This window comes from Protopterus annectens, chromosome 14.part0, assembly GCF_019279795.1.
Source record: "Protopterus annectens isolate FY-2018-M chromosome 14.part0, PAN1.0, whole genome shotgun sequence".
In the NCBI taxonomy this organism is placed as follows: Eukaryota; Metazoa; Chordata; order Ceratodontiformes; family Protopteridae; genus Protopterus; species Protopterus annectens.
Genome location: NC_056748.1, coordinates 1,161,551,161 through 1,161,566,595, shown reverse-complemented (window position 1 = coordinate 1,161,566,595; position 15,435 = coordinate 1,161,551,161). Strand labels below are relative to the sequence as shown.

The 15,435-nt window shown below is 41.6% G+C and overlaps 1 protein-coding gene across 1 annotated transcript in view; it reads left to right on the top strand.

Annotated features, from left to right (window-relative positions):
* The window catches only part of RTEL1 (regulator of telomere elongation helicase 1), a gene marked incomplete in the record, with an annotated part of 4,697,248 nt that overhangs the window by 4,230,691 nt on the left and 451,122 nt on the right, over window positions 1-15,435 (top strand).

Below are 15,435 nucleotides of genomic sequence, written 5' to 3'. Positions count from 1 at the left end.
GTTACTCTGCCCTTTGACAAATTAATGGACTTGGTCGCTCGAAGGTCGTGGAAGTCTCCTGATTCCATTGAACCGGTCCCTCGGAGGCCCACCAAATTTATCGCTTCCCCTCAAGACAGGTCTTTTCTTACGAAAGGAGTCCCCATTGATGCCATGGTGGCAGCGGCGGCCACCAAGAAAGAGATGTCAGAAACCTCCTCTTCTGTTCATCCTCCTAATAAAGACTCTAGGACTATGAACAGATATGGGAAATGAATCTTTAGTTCTGCGACATTTGCAATGAGATCACTCAACTATTTGACCCACTTTACTCGTCTTCAACAAAATCTCCTCAAAGAGCTTGGAGATACTCTACAGGGCAAAACAGATGGTGATGTTTCAGAGAAAGTAACGGCACAGCTTAACACCCTTAATTCTATTGCGAACTCGTCCATGCGGCTTATTTCTTATGCAGCCGATGGATCAAGCCGGGCAGCAGGTTCAGCGATAGCTCTGCGGAGACAATCCTGGATGCGCTTATGCTCCTTTGCGGAAGCCTTCAAGTCTTCTTTTGTTAATACCCCATTTGATTCCTTGTTTGGGCCTAAAGTCAAGGAGACACTCACTAGGTGTGAGCAGGAAGGAAAGACTCTATCTGCCGTAGGAGTCTGTTTTTCCACCCCCACTAGACCATACCCCAAAGGGCAAAAAGGTGGAAAAATGTGGTTCCGAAAGTCCCAAGGAGCTTTCCAGAACACACGTAATGAACCCCCGTCCAGGGGCAGAGGAGGGGGGTATAATGGTACACGCCACCCAGGCGGCAGAAGGGGTCCACAGAACCAGGGTGATGGGGAGCAGTTCCTTGGCAAGTCCTATCAGCGCTCCTGAGAGGAGGCCCGACTGTCCTGCTCTGGAGGCAGTCGGGGGTTGCTTAGCTTTATACTCTGGCTAGGAATTACATCAGATTCTTGGGTAAAAAGCATAATTACCAGAGGTTACATCATTCCCTTTTCAGAATCCCCTTCCATTCGTACAAGAATCCCAGACATTCCATCCAGTCTGCGGAATCTAGCAACCATAGAAATTCAAAGGCTGCTAGAAAAAGAGAGTCATCCAGCCAGTCCCGGCGGACCAGATAGGATCCGGAACTTACTCCAGGTTCTTTTTAGTTCCAAAGAAAACAGGGAACTGGAGGCCCATCTTAGACCTCAGCAAACTAAATACCTTTGTCAAAAAGGAAAAGTTCTGGATGGTCACGCTTCAGTCGTTACTTCCGTTTCTTGAAACGGGCAATTGGATGTGCTCTACAGATCTCAAGGATGCGTACTACCACATCAAAATGGCCAGGCCATCCAGAGATCACTTGCGTTTCCAGCTGGGGGTCCGTCACTACCAGTTCCTAGCTCTGCCCTTTGGTCTCACCAGAGCCCCCAGAGTGTTCACCAAATGTATGGCAGTGGTCACGGCTCACCTGAGACGTTTAGGATTCTGCGTGTTTCCATATCTCGACTACTGGCTCCTCACCGCCACCACCAGGCATCAACTAATTTGCACCAGAGATTACAATATCAACCTGTGTTCCAGGTTGGGCATAACCTTAAATTTTGAAAAATCTGCTTTATTGCCATCGCAGCATATTTCCTTTATAGGAGTAGATCTAGACACCACCACCTCCCTGGTCAGATTGCATCTAGAAAGAGTAATATATTTGCGAAGTCAAGTGTCCCAGCTGTTAATGGAAAGGAGAGTTCCGGCATTCCAGGTCCTGAAGCTGCTAGGCACCATGGCAGCTACACTTATAGCGGTTCCTCTGGGACGAATGCACATGAGGATACTCCAATGGTTACTATTCACACACTGGTCTTAACAGCTTCCAATGTCACACAAGATTATTCTGACAAATGCTTGCAAAAAGGACCTTGTTTGGTGGTTGAACAGCCACCAAATTACTGTAGGTCGCCCATTTATACTTCCACGCTCTCACAGCCACAGTAACCACGGATGCTTCCCTGATAGTGTGGGGGGTGGGGGGGTTATTTCAGGGAAGAACTGTCCAAGGCACTTGGTCAGACATGGAATCTCATTTGCACATCAGTGTCTTAGAGTTGAGAGCGGTGTTTTTAGAGTTGCAACACTTTCACAACTCTCTACCTCGAGAGACGACTGCAATACAGATGGACAACATGTCGTTAGTCTGGTACATCATCAAGCAAGGGGGAACCAAGTCTTACTCCTTATGCCGAGAGGCTGTGAGACTTTGGCAGTGGGCTGTATCCACCGGGCGCTTTCTGATAGCAACTCATATACCCGGGTCATCCAACGTGATAGCGGACAAACTGAGCAGATCCATTCTGTTGCCCCACGAGTGGTCCCTCAAAGAACGGGTGGCGGAAAGGATATTCCGCATATGGGGTCAGGCTTGTTGCAACCTTTTTGCATCCCCGCTGAAATCAAAATGCAGAAAGCTACTTCGCCCTGTACCTCCCACCGGGGTTCAGCCCAAGGGACTCACTTGTACACGATTGGCCCTCTGGTCTCTCATATGCCTTCCCTCCAATTCCTCTGATTCCCAGATTCTTACAGAAAGCCAAAAGACAGGGAAGGACTGTTATTCTAATAGCCTTGTTTTGGCCTCGGCAGATATGGTTCCCTTTCCTACAGCAATACCAAGTGGAAGAACCTTGGGTTCTGGACCCAGTGCCAGACCTTCTGACTCATTTGTCGGGAATTCTTCACCCCTGTCTTGTCTCCCTCAAACTGACAGCTTGGCTGCTCCACTTCCCAACCTAGCCAGGTCACATGATTTGTCTCCAGCGGTTCAACATATTTTAGTTTCCTCTCACAAAGTCTCCACCAGGAAACTTTATAATAGCAAATGGAGGTGATTTGTTCATTGGGCTTCTCAGCATGGTGTTGATCCCTATGTTGCCCCTTTTCATAGTATTCTGGAATTCTTGACTTCGCTCTTTCACGATGATGCTGCAACTTCTACGATAAGGGTTCAATTAGCTGCCATATCTAACTTCCATGTAGGATGCAGTGGCTCGAACATTATGTCCTACAGATTATGTAAAGCCTTTTTGAAAGGGACTCATCACCTTAGGCCACCTATCAGACATCCCGTTACTTCCTGGAATCTGAATCTGGTGCTATCTCAACTCATTCTTCCACCTTTTGAGCCTGCATCTTCTTGTCCTTTGAAGTTCCTTTCTTGGAAGACAATTTTCCTAGTGGCTATTACTTTGGCTCGTAGAGTTTCCGAACTGCAAGCACTTTCTATCATGCCTTCATATCTAGTCTTTCACCCTGACAGAGTGTCTTTAAGAACAAATCCTACCTTTCTTCCTAAGGTCTTCTCCGAGGCAAATTTGAACCAGCCTATTGACCTTCCTGCTTTTTTCAGACATCATACTAGTAGAATGGAGTACATGTTACATAAGCTTGATGTTCACAGACAGTTGAGGTTTTACTTAGAACAAAAGAATTTAGGAAATCGGATCAAGTAGTAATTTCCTATGCAGACAATAAGAGAGGTTTGTCGGTATCCAAAGTTACATTGTCCAGATGGATTGCTGATTTTATTAAACTTGCATATTCTTCAGCTAAACAACCTTTAGAACGTGAGGTGAAAGCTCATTCTACCAGAGCTGTTTCTACATCTTTAGCCCACGCAACCCGTCTACCTTTGGACACCATTTGTGCAGCTGCTACTTGGTCCATATCTTATACATTTATCACTCATTACAAAGTGGACAGGGCTTCCTTTGGTTCCACCGTTCTCAGGAATATACTCCAGTGAGTCGCCCAGGATTAGGGTGCTTGGGACACTATCCACATGTAAAGAACAAATGGAGAGATTGAACAACTTCACATAAAGAAGTTATGTTCTTAGCATAACATTCCATGTGAGTTGTTCATCTTGCCTTTGTTCTTACACTCCCTCCCACCTTCCCCCTCCAGGTTATGGAAGAACAGGTATGACTGGTGGTCTGGTTGGTCTTGCTAATGTCCTTCTTTCCAACCAGATTATTGTGTAGCTTTTTAAACAGTTATATACTTTGTACATTGTTTATAATTGGTTGCTTAGTGTGTTTTTTTCTTGCTGGTTCAGCAAACTAGATCTGGGGTTGGTAGGAGAGCATCATGGGATAGGGACTGTGCCTCCAGCTTACTCAAAGATCTTGAGCATGGAAAGCGGCCGACTCGGAGCCAATGGATCGGCTCTGAACCTACGTATAAAGAACAAAGGCGAGATGAACAACTCACATGGAACAGCAGGAAAAAAGGCAATGAGTGCACCATGAGCTGAAGTCAAAAGTAAAATAACAAGTAAATCCAAAAGGTCTTCTTTGTATTTAAAATCCTCGTTTATTACAAAAGATAAAACTGCAGGAGATAGCAAGTTGTATCTTGCTATCTCCTGCAGTTTTATCTTTTGTAATAAACGAGGATTTTAAATACAAAGAAGACCTTTTGGATTTACTTGTTATTTTACTTTTGACTTCAGCTCATGGTGCACTCATTGCCTTTTTTCCTGCTGATTTGTTGTTTCTGAGGAGAGTGCTTTACCTGGCAGTGTGTTTCCTTTTTGTTTTATACAACTCACATGGAACGTTATGGTAAGAACATAACTTCTTTTTTTTTCATGATGCATTTTGGGAGATATGAGCCCTGTAAAAGTGGACACAGCCTGTCACATTACATGCCATGCAAGCATTGATAAGGACAAGTCAGACTGTAAAAAATTCTGTAATAAAGCATCTATGATTAGCTCCAAGGAATATGAGTCCCACAAAGGTAGAAAATACCCTCTCATATTACATGTGTTACAAAACAGGCTAATAAAGTCTCGTGATAGCCTCGTAAAAGCAGGCATTTTCAATGATCAAAGTTTAAACCACACTTCTAATAGATGGACCTGATTGAAACTCAGGCAAAAGTGTTTTCTTAAAAAAGCTCATGGTGTGCCTTTATGCTTTGTTAAAAATAAAAACCTTGTAATTAAGAATGAGATTCCATAGGTTGCTGAGCTGGTAAACCCTCACAGGTCTTTCAAGAGTATTCATATAAGGGACTAATCTCTAAATGTTGGGATTGGTTCCTTATTTTTCCATCTATCAGATTTTCCTCCAATCAGATCTTCTGGACCCTCCCACCTTTGTCTGTAACTGCCTTTAAATAACTGACTTTTGAATGTAATGTATTGCAACAAGAATACTCATCCATCCTACCTACTTAACTGAATAAACTACTTGAAACGTCCAGGCATCTTTATTCCTCCCACAGGGAAGATATGAGACAGAGAATTTCCTAGATCTGCTAGATGAAGTAATTTTGTTTGAGCAAATCCTTTGTACTCTGTTTCTTGTTAGTCCTGTGACCCTCTTTGGGTCACAGCAGGAATTCAGACTTGACTAAAGATTTCTGGATTACGTCTGTTTAATATAGAAAAGTGCAATACATAACAACTGCACAAAATATAAATCACAGTTTTTGGCAATAATGCCTGAAAGTCAATAACTACTTTTTTGCCATATAAACAGACTTATACTTATTGCAGGACATACTTTAAAAAATTTCCTCCAGTAAATGTTTTACAAGACAAAATCTCTCCAATATTAAGCTTTTCATCAGATAGTAAAATATCCCAGCATTTTCTTTATAGTGTCTACAAATGTGGAAAAAGTAGAATATTTTAATTAACAGAACAACTTTTCAACTACATTATAGTACTTAACATTACACTCGCTATAATAACGTTGCACACTTTCTCTCTAAAAACCTTTTTATTACATAATCCTGTAACTGAACAATCTTCAAGTTGTCATTTGCATTGCATTTCAGTCTTATAAATTCCCCTACTGTAAAGATCTAATCAAATGAGGGAGTGACAGGCTTCATCATGATGTTTTTTTTTCTGTATATGCACATCTTAATCAGTTGTCCCTGTTCACCTTTCAATATAAAAAAAAAAAATTCACTTCCATGTTAAATACCTCATATGAGAACATAATATCACCAATCATTAGAGTCTAGCTTATCCACAAATTGTGCAACTTGATTAACATGTCCACAATATAATATCAATATAACAGTACTATGTTCGGAATTGAAGGTATATCATAAGTTTATGTTATAGCAATATTTAGATATGGAGTTGATACTATCAGGTTTAAGACTGGATAAAATGACCTGCCTATCATCGCACTGCTGAAGACCCTGACCTTTGGGAACATTAGCAGAATGCCAGTCTAAATTGCAGTAAGGAGTGGGTAAATATTTTATCAGAATTTGTTGAGATGAAACATTACAGAGCTGTCTGATATTACTCAACTGGAAGGTGAATTAAAAAGCAAACTTTATCTTGATTTTATTAAGCATAAATTAAATGAAATAAAATATCTGCATGACAGTGATGTAATAAGCATATGCACTGTTGGTCATATTATTGGATTCCTCTGACCAGTGATTTTCAGCTTGAGGCATTCAAGTGTTAAAGTGGATAGTAATCATTCAGTATCTTTCAAAGAACTTTCAACACTTAGAACTGGAAAAGTCACATATAAGTAAGGCTCACTGAAGTTAATATGGTTGCCAATAGAGTAGACTTCATGGTTGGCATTTGCAGAGGTAGAATAAAGAAATTCTACACATTTACAGGTACTGAGTCTTGGAATTGGACAATGAGAATATTTCTATTTTGTCTAAAGGAATTTCATTTGTTCCCGTGTATTTTTCAACATGGGGCAATGTAGAAATTGATCTATTTAAATTATGTAGAAAGATTTGTTTGAGGGAATATTTTACTGGTCATCAAGGTGAAGGGACACTGGACTTTATGTCCTCTGGCAGTTTTGTGACTGCACATGAGATATTTGTTGATATCACTTAATTAAATTTATCTAGTTATTAATTAGAGAAAGGAAGATGTGTGTATTGGTTTGCTATATCTTGGACTAGGGCATAAACAGGTTAATTTGCCTAATTTAAACATTCAAAGTTCTTTTTTGCTCCCTTATTTTTTAACAGAATTATTTCAGTTTTTGAAACGTTGTGTATGATAATTGTTTATTTTTATTTTACATTTGTTAGCCGGGAGAGTCTGACTGGATACATGTCCATTTTCAGCGGAGGCCCGGGGAGAAAAGCTCCAGGTACATAACAGACATATGAACATTTTAATGCAAAAAAGGAAGATAGTTGAGTTCTAAATACAATATAAAGATACATCACATCTTGGGAAAAAAATAACAGCAGCATATAAAAAAAAAACATAGGTCAGTTACAAAGGCGAGGCGCCTTGTTAAAAAGTGGTTAAGGATAGTGAGGTAAGAGAGGGGTAAATGATAGTGGTTAATCAGGTTTGGAACAGGGACATTGCCAGAGAGTATTGAGATGGGGTTTAAGCTTTTTTTTGAATTGTAGGAGTGAAGGGTCTGAGGTGAGCATGGTCGGTAGGGAGTTCCACATTTTACCTACAAAGTTTGAGAATAGAGAATCCCCAGCAGAATTATTGGCTTTGGTAGTTTGAGCTAAGATCTTATTGGAGGAGCGTAAAGATTGCAGGTTAATATAGGGATGAATGATGTTTTTCAGAGCTGGTGTTTTCTCTGGGTGATACAGTATCTGGTGAGCCGTTTTGAGTTGGTTGAAATGGAGTTGGCTGGAAAACTCTAACCACCCTAGTTGCTTCAAGTTAGTGCAGTGGTGCGTTCTAAAGGTGGAATTTGTGGCAAATCTAGCTATGTGATTGTAACAAGAAGCAAGTTTGTTAAGGGTTGTCTTGTTTAGGTTTGTAAAGAGGGGAGGCATAGAAAAGAGTTGATAGTAGGTGTGTGCTGGCAATTGTAATTTTAGCGTGAGGAGTGAGAAAGTGTTTTACTTTATAGAGAGCCAAGCTTTTATTGACGGTTTTGATGGTAAGATTGAAATGGGTGTCAAATTTAAGGGAGTTATCAATGGTAACACCTAATAGCTTTGTGTGAGCTTCTGGTGATATAGTGATTCCATTGGAGGATGTAATAGAGAAGGTGGGGAAGAGTCTTGTTAGTGGGTGAGAAAGTAAGTAGTTTTGTTTTGTTGGGGTTGAGAACTAGTTGACGACTTGAGAACCATTTTTCTATTAGGTTGAAGGTGTCTTGGGTTGAAGCAGTGAGGTCTGCCAGGTTGGAGGCAGTGCTGATGATAGTCGAATCATCTGCATATTGAATGCATGTGGCATGGGGGTGATTGTGGGCAGGTCATTAACAAAGATGGTGAAGAGAAGAGGGCCAAGAATAGATCCTTGGGGAACTCCAAGTGTAACAGGTAGGCATGTGGATAATTTGTCCTGCCATAGAACAGCCTGTTGCCTATTGGACAGGTAGGATTGGAACCATTTCAGCGTGGAATTGCTGAGTGATAGTTTTTTTAATGTATGGAGGAGTTGAATGTGGTTCACCATATCAAAGGCCTTGGAGAGGTCTAAGAAAAAAGCAGATGATAGTTTATTATTGTTTCTGAAGTTATTGATGGTATTAGAAAAGGATAGTAGGGCTGATGTGGTACTATGATTTGGCCTGAAGCCATGTTGGGAGTTGGCTAGAATTTTATTTTTGGTGAGGTGTTCCATCAGTTGTTTGTGGACACACTTTTCCATAATTTTGGCCAGGGGTGAGAGTATAGCTATAAGTCTGTAGTTGGTTAGCTCTAGTGAGATACCACCTTTATGGAGAGGAATAATGTGGGACATTTTCCATATGGAGGGGATGAAGGCTTCTGACAAGGTACGGTTTATGATTATGGAGACGGGATAGGAAATGGCCTCAGCTGCTTTTTGCAGAAACTCAGCTGGGAGAAGGTCAGCTGCTAGCTTAGTGGGTTTTATTTTTTAAGAAGAGATGTTATAGAGGATATGGGTACTGGATCGAAGGTAAATAGATGATCTGATGTAGTTGTAGTATTCTACTGGCATGGGTGGTGGAGTGGGCTGGTTGTTTGTTTGAATTGTGTGGCCAGGGATTGTATAGTTTCTGTGAAGAAACTATTGAATGTGTTAGCAATGTTTACAGGGCACTGTTGCTTGCAAGTTGTTGGAGTGGGGGTGATTGCCTGGCCTGGGTGCAGGAGCTTGTTTAAGCCTGCCCAGAATTTTTGTGGAATTAATAGTGGACTTCAGGAGGACACAGGAAGTACTTTGACCTCTGGAGATTAAGGGGGTGACAGTGGAAAGAGTCAAAAGTACCAAGTTCCTGGGGGTGCATGTCTCCAGTGACTTATGCTGGACAACTCACATTAACCACACAGTAAGGAAGGCACAACAACTTCTGCGCTTTCTACGGAAACTGAGGAAGGTAAACCTGCTACAAACCATCCTCAAAACCTTCTTTAGGGAGACCATCAAGAATATCCTCACTAATAACATTGCATGATACAGAATCTGCAAAGCATCTAGACCACAAGACTCTCCAGAGAGTAGTGAAGGCGGCGGAAAACATCATTGGTTCCTCAGTCCCATCCATGGATGAGCTGCATGAGAGTGGGTGTGTGGGAAGAGCTAGGAAGATAATAGACGACCCCACCCATCCTATGCATTACATATTCTTCCATCTTTCCTTGTGTAGACGATATCGCAACTTACACTATAAAGCACCTAGAATGAACAGGAGTTTCTTCCTTCTGTCCATAAGGCTGCTCAACTCAAATGTCAAGCATGACAGTGGTATACTGTCTATAGTAACTATTTGGCAATTGCTTAATAACTGGAACAGTTAGTCGGTCTCTTCTATTACTATTAATTAGTGCAATAGCCAGAGTCCATACTTGTATCACTCCATATATGTGCAGTATGAATAGAGTTTATCACACTACTAATGTGGATGTGCAATATTCTAAGCAAATCACAATGGGAATTCTTAGTCTGTGCAATGCCTGCTAGTATAATACTGTCTAATGTCTTATTGTCCAATATTTGGTAAATTTGTGTTGTCAAGTATCCTAATTATTACTATATATCTCTCTTACTGCCTCTCTAAGTATATGTTATGTCTTGCACTGGGACCAAGCAATGAAATTTCGTTGAGCTGGCATTGCTAGGAACATCTGATCAACAATAAAGTTTACTTTGACTTTGATCAGTAGTGGAATTTATTAGATTGAAATGCAGCACACATGATAATGAGAAAGTTGTTGAGTTAGTGGATGATTTCATTTAAAGTTTAAAGACTTTGGGGTCATGCATAACATTTATTAAAGGAGACAAAAGTGTTTTGTTTTCAGTGCAAACTGATAGGGGTGGAAGTGTGCAAAGAGTGTAATATTAAGTTTGATAATACAGCTGAGAAGTTATTCTGTGTGTTGAAATATTCTATTTTTCCAAGACATTTGTAGATGTTAAAAGAGCAAATTAGGTCATTTTACTGTGATGAAAAGTTAAAAGGAATTATTTCTGGGCATTCTGTTTTTTTTTCCTCCTCCATATTCTAGGGCACTTAATATTGAAGAGATTTTTGTGGTATAAAACAGTTAATAAGTGTAGGACTATGGGCGATGTTTGAATGTATGTCAGAGTGGAAGTCTGTTTAGAGGACAAAAAGAGCAGTTAAGGACAACTACGGGAAAAAATTTAAAAATATATATTTTTTTAACTTTTCCTTAAGTTTGGCTTATTGCAAACCTGTATGTACCAGTTAGTAGTAGTCACTACTAATTTTATTCTATTTGTAACCCTGAATGCCTTCCTGCGGGCAGACATCCTGATGAGGGTTTGTTTTCTTCTAAAGAAAAATCTTCCCCATAATACACTGCGAGATCACTGTTTCTGAGAATACAGTGCCCGTAGCTGGTCTGTTACAAGACAGTTCCATCCACTTAGAATGGAAGAACAGAGAAAATCAGTTGCTTTTACTTAGAGGCCTCTCAAGCAGTGCCTCTTACAAATGTGTTTCCTGCTGATGTGTGTGTTACACATTTTGTGAAAAAAGCTTATATAACTGCCAGCTCATTGCTGAAATAACACACTTTTTTTAAACATTCAACTTTGATCTGCTTTAGCTCCTTCTCAAGTTACTCCTCCCATATTCCAACCCTCACCTTGCCAGAGTATTTCCCACCCTGCTAGGTTCAGCTAATTTGAATGACAATATACATCAAACAGATTTGCTTGCTGTCAGCCTGATGTGCCTGTAAAAGTGTTCCCTCATCTCTCTCCTTACTCCTGTCATCTGAATAGCACTTTCACAGTAACTCATGGTACAAAAGTATTCCTTTAAACGGGTCTATATTATTTGAAGGAAGTTTTATATATGGGCAACACCATATGGTCGAAGTTATAAAACTTCGAACAGTCAAAAAAAGTAAATAAATAAGACTAAAACCTTCCCATTACTGCACTGTAGTGCGATCTCAGAGTCGGCATATTTAAAGAGTGGGGTGGGGGTGGGGTGCAGGAGTGCTTGCCCTCCCTGTTTTAACACGTTAGGTGACTTTTTTGTTTTTTAATTTTTTTTTCACTATTTGAAATTTTATAACTTAGACCATATCGTATTCAAAGTTATAAAACTTCGTTCAAATAATATAGACCCCCCCCCCCTTTAAACATGCCTGTAACATACACAGATTACAATTAATCTCTGCCACTGACAGATTTAGCTATGACTGCAAATTCATACTTTAATCGTAAAGAATATTCATATTTGCCTTATGTAGAATTGCAGTCTTCTGCCTTGTTATCCCCTAAGTATGCCTCTGATTTCTCTTTTTATAAGTAGGTACTAGTCAAGGTGACCAACTGTCCCAGTTTTTCCAGGACAGTCCCAGTTTAGAAATCTCTGTCCAGGAATCTTGAACATTGTCTTTGGTACACAAAAATGTCCCAGTTTAGACTGCTCAGTCTGAATGGTGACCTGGCTTCCCTGGGTGGCCAGCTCCCCTGCTTTCTCATCCTGAACAGTTCTGGGGACTTTGTGATGTTTTGGGGAGTCTGTTGGGTATGGGGTAAGGGTGGATGCCTTCAGCCTGGCAGGAGCCTTCCAGGCCCTGCCGTCGTCAGTCAGTTGCTCCCTCAAGGACTTACATTGTGGGTGGCTCTGCTTGACCCCACTCACCCAGGCAGGAGCTCTCCAGGCCCCATACCACCCATCTGCCTGGCGCTCCCTTACTGACTTCTGTCAGGGATAAACCCTACAGGCATCCCCTTCGACCTGGCCAAGAGACCTTCTTCAGCTGCGGTCCCCCATGACAGGGGACTCCACTGCCTCATTGTCACCTGCAGGCTGCCAAATCATGCTGGATCTCTCATGCCCTTGGGCCCTCTAAGGGGAGCTTCCCTCTGATCCCATCTGCCCCACCAGAAATCCTGTCTGCCGCTGAGGGGCAGATCTCTCATGAAGGCTTCAGAGTCCCCCTGCTTTCCAATCCAGAGCAGGTCTGGGGACTTGGAGATTTTCAAGGATGCTGTCGGTTATGAGGTGAAGTTGGATGCCTTCACCCCGGCAGGAGATCTCCAGGCCCCTCTACCCTGGCACTTCCTCAAGGACTTACATAATGGGGAGCTCTGCCTAACCCCACTCACTCAGGTAGGAACTCTCTAGGCCCCACCACTGTCCACCAGTTGCTCCCTTAATGACTTCCGTCATGGGGGGGGGGGGTCTGTGCCTGACCCCGCTCACACAGGCAGAAGCTCTCCAGGCCTAGCTGCTGTTCACCCTAGCACTCCCTTAAGGACTTCCTTTGTGGGGAACTCTGCCTGACCCCCTCCCCTCACCCAGGCAGGAGCTCACCCAGCACTGCCACTATCTGCCTCTCTCCCTCTTCTAGACTTCCGTCCCAGAGTGGGCATGGTCCGTACCCCCTCAGCCAGTAGGAGCTGTCCTAACCCAGTCACTTTCCACCTCTCTCTATCCCTTCCAGACTTCCATCGGGACAGACCCCCATATGGGGTTCCACTTCTACCCAGGAGAGAGAGCTGTTTTCCAGGGTTATATATCTCCTAACTGCTGCCTCTCAGGGGATCTTCCCAGAACTCTGCTGGGCCGCAAAGCCTCGGACAGTCCCTCATCCAGACTTGTGACACTGGTTCTCCCCTTTGCCTTGCAGCTAGGGCTTTCAAACTCGTAGGGGAGATGGCCCTGGGTCCCCTCATCTCTGCACTTTTTACTGCACACCTCAGTCTCTGTTCCCTACAGTGCCAGGCACCGACAAATGTGTATCATTTTGAGCCTCCTAGTATGTGGCCTCTTGCCTCCTGTGTGGTGCCATTCACAGAGTGGCATCCTCACATTGTATCTCCACTCCCATGGGGACTGGGAGAATGGGATTGCAAACCTGGCTTCCCAGGATGGTCCTCAAGTGTCCCGGTTTAGGTCCTGTAACAAAATGGCCACCTTGGTACTAGTGCATATATTCATTGGTGTTATGCTGTTTTTGATGCAACTTAATGTATTCTTTACTTCATGCTATGCAGTGCCTACTCTCACTGTTCCAAACTGTGGGCATACTGTTCTTGCTCACTCTCAATATTTTTTGCCATTGCAGGCTGCCACAACAAGCTTTTCTATTCACTGATATACAAAATTTCACACATAAGAGGCTAGATAAACCAGACTACCTCCAACAGTATATTTTATACCACAGTCATTGTTTGTGTAATCGTGACTGTTGCATTTCAGTTATCATATGAATTTAGTACTTACAGCAGGGATCAAGCATGAAAGGCCATTTTGCACAGGAATATCAACAAAGCAAATGAGATTACAACACTGAGGATTATACACAGACACCAACTCATGTATCACAGGGATAGGCTATGGTTTCAGGAAACAAAAGGGTGCAAATGGCAAAGTCGTGTTTTAAATAGCTTAGCTGAAACATCAAAGCACAGGCCAAAGCCACCAATTGTGCAAACAGCCCATGACAACAACACTAGAAAATCCCTTATAATCTTTGTATTTGTGTAAAGTTAGAATCCCGAGCAATGGTTAGCAGCAAATGTTATTAACCTCAGAAGCAAAGGAAGAGATGGTATATTCTACATATGATGGATTCTTCTACTGTAGTGTCCTGCCTTATGGTCTCCATGAAGCTTCTATGTTATTGCAGTAGCAGATGGACAAGACTGTAATCAGTAATACCAGATATGCTGCAGCCTTACCTGTATGATGTCATAACATTCTCTGAAGACAGAAAATCATCTCCCTAAAGTCCAAACCATTTTGAATTCCTTGCACCAAGCTAATTTTACAGCTATAGTAACTTACCTATACTAATGACTATGACTTCAGGAAATGGTTCTTGAATCCTGACACATAATGACATCTCCAAAGTGTATTAGCTCAAATAGTTGAAGGGAAGGAACAATCCCATAAGTTACCTTAGCAGAAAGCCCAGCAATACTGAGAAAATACATTCAGTGATTGACAAAGAGTGCCTTGCAATTAAATGGGCTGTTACCTCCCTGAAATATTACTTGTTTTAAAGAGAGCTTGTCCTGGTAACAGACAACACTCCTTTACAATGGGTTTTATAGATAGAAAGTGGGCTTAAACACTTCAGTCCTTTAATTTTAAGGTTGACAGTCATCCTAACCACTGTCACTTAAGTGTAAATGGTCTGCCTCAGGCATACAGCCATTTCAGTAAGGCTATAACAAGTGGTGCTGTGCTTGGGGGGTGCATAATAAAATTCTGACTGCTAAATCCAACAGAACATGGAGAGTGCCCTACAAGACAGAGTAAAAGATCAAAGAATAAGTTGTTGAGGTGTACAGGATATGCAGTAGGATGAAGTAGCGGCCAGAGAGATTGAAACAAAGTTAAGAAAAGCTACTAACTGGAAAACCCCAGGCCCAGATGCAGTACCTAACTTCTAGTTAAAAGTATTAACATCTTTCCATAAAGATTTATCCCTAAGTAAGAACCATCTGTATGCACACCCTGAACAGACATCAGCCTGGCTAACAACAGGAAAAACAATACTACTTAAGAGTGAACCTGCAAGCTATCCTAAAAACTATAGCCTGATAACTTGCTTTCAGACGACATCTAAACTATACAATGGTATTGATGCTGGTCTAGTTTATAGTCATTTAGAAGAAAACTCAATCATGGCAATGGAACAAAAGAGTAATAAAATAAAATCATATGGAAAAAAGGATAATTTAATGTTAAAGTCAAAATGGAGAACTGTGAAAAGGGGAAGAATCTAAGTATGGCATAGATAAGACTACAGAAAAGCATTTAAACGTATCCCACATTCATGGATAAAAGAATACGTACAAATATGTAAGATACACTCTACACTGATCAATTACATTACAGCAACCATGAAGCAGTGGCAAACCACTTTGCAGTTAAGCCATGATAAAGGAAAATTATCATTCCAGGAATAAGGATTCAGAGGGGGGATATTCCAGGGTACTTGCACAACACCTGCAAACATCTGCAGTTCAGCAAGAGTTACCAAAAGACAGTTCAGAATAAA